At 32.1% G+C, this 1,997-nt stretch overlaps 1 pseudogene; it reads right to left on the reverse strand.

Annotated features, from left to right (window-relative positions):
* Window positions 1–965: 965 nt before the first annotated feature.
* Window positions 966–1,997, reverse strand: part of LOC107702604 (muscle, skeletal receptor tyrosine-protein kinase-like) — an 18,582-nt pseudogene continuing 17,550 nt past the window's right edge.

Raw genomic sequence — 1,997 nt, forward strand, 5'->3', positions numbered from 1 at the left:
AAAATATATACTTTATGTGTATGTATTTATATATATATATATATATATATACATAATAAAGGTACATAGTACACACACATACATTATGTAAACAAATTGTTTTATTTTGGATGCGATTAACCGTGATTAATCGTTTGACAGCACTAAAATAAATAAATAAACAAACAAACAAAAATTAATTAATTAATTAATTAATTAATAAAACATGATTGTGTTAAATGTAAATAGTCTCTTTTGCTCTGAAGACATATACAGTGGGTACGGAAAGTATTCAGACCCCCTTCAATTTTTCAAATTGAAGGGGGTCTGAATACTTTCCGTACCCACTGTATATGATATTTTACAAACTAAAAAAAAATGAAATAAAATCAAATAAAATCTGGTTTCATTAGTATGTATGTCAACACAATATTTATAAAATAAATAAATAAATACATCAAAATAAAATGTTTGTGCATAAATGAAAGCATTATGTGCAAACCTAGTGTATACTAGTGCAACCTAAAACATTCTACAACAAAAAGATCACCCAAACACAAGAGAAAATATAGCAGTTTGGTCATCCAAGGGTTAAATCCTCCTGTATTTAGGACATATACGGCCTCAAGCAGAGAGATCATTCTCTGCTTCACTACCTATTGTTGTTACACATCGTGCCAAAAAAAAGAAGTTTCAACCACAGCTGCTGAGCCAAACCAATATTTATCTACACATATCTCAAAAAATATTGTATTAAAATATGATTACTGGTATCCAAATGAAAACAGAGCGAGCACAGCTTGTTCAGAAGCCTGAGAAATCTGAATCTTGGATTTAAAGACTTACACGCTTGTTTTCAGACAATATCTTCAAGTAAGACTGATCAGTTTTCGGTTCTCTTTGTATCTGTCTACCAAAATCCACAACGAAAAACGATCCCAAAAAATGATAAGAGCTCTGAGGTGTTTTGAATTCCTTTCTTGATCTCAATATGGCTTAAACCTTATTGCTGCTGTCCGATCAGCGGCCTGAGGAATGATTGTAGTTTGAATCCTGTTAATAGCAGCACAGACCGAAGCATCTGCAGAACATCATTGTACTGGCAGCGCATTTGAGCTATGCCACCTGACATTTAACATGAACACACTGAGCTCTGCTCTCTGGTCCAGTAAGATGAGATGAAAGTACAATTCATTTACTCCGTAGAGCCAGAGCAAGCAAGAAAAGCAAGAGAGAGGCAAAGATGAAGGTGGGAAAGAGAGAAAAGTGAGTGTAAAGTAGAGGATTTACCGTATTGCCGTTTTCAAGCCAAGTTATGGATGGGATTGGGTTGCCAGTGGCGTTACACTCCAGCGTAACCTCTGATCCGATCTGAACTTTCTTCTCCTTGGGAACTTTCAGTATCCTGGCAGAAGCTACAGGAAAGTCAATGATGAATAAGAAAATGGAAAATCTTGAAAAAAAAATCGAACTTAAAGCACATCAAGATCCATAGTTTGAATGCAATAACTAACAATGTTAAAAGCCGTTAAAAAGTTTGTGATCAGTACGATTTTTAAGGTTTTTTGTTTTTTTAAGAAGTTTCTTTATGCTCATCAAGGCTGTATCTATTTGATTAAAAATACAGAAAAAAAACCTGTAATTTTGTGAAATATTATTGCAATTTAAAAATAACAGTTTTCTATATGAAAGTATGTTAAAATGTAATTAATTCCTGTGATTAAAACTGAATTTTCAGCATCATTACTCCAGTCTTCAGTGTCACGTGATCTTTCAGAAATCATTCTAATATGCTGATTTGCTGCTCAAGAAACATTTATTATTATTATCAATGTTGGAAACAGTTGTGCTGCTTCATATTTTTTGGGGCCTGTGATACTTTTTTCAGGATTCTTTGATAAATAAAAAAGTTAAAAGGAACACTGTTTATTCAAAATATACATATTGTGTTACAATATACACTACTAGTCTATTCAAAAGTTTGGGGTTAGTATATATATATATATATATATATATAT

The sequence above is a fragment of the Sinocyclocheilus anshuiensis genome, unplaced genomic scaffold, assembly GCF_001515605.1.
Source record: "Sinocyclocheilus anshuiensis isolate Anshui unplaced genomic scaffold, SAMN03320099.WGS_v1.1 scaffold210, whole genome shotgun sequence".
Lineage (NCBI taxonomy): Eukaryota > Metazoa > Chordata > Actinopteri > Cypriniformes > Cyprinidae > Sinocyclocheilus > Sinocyclocheilus anshuiensis.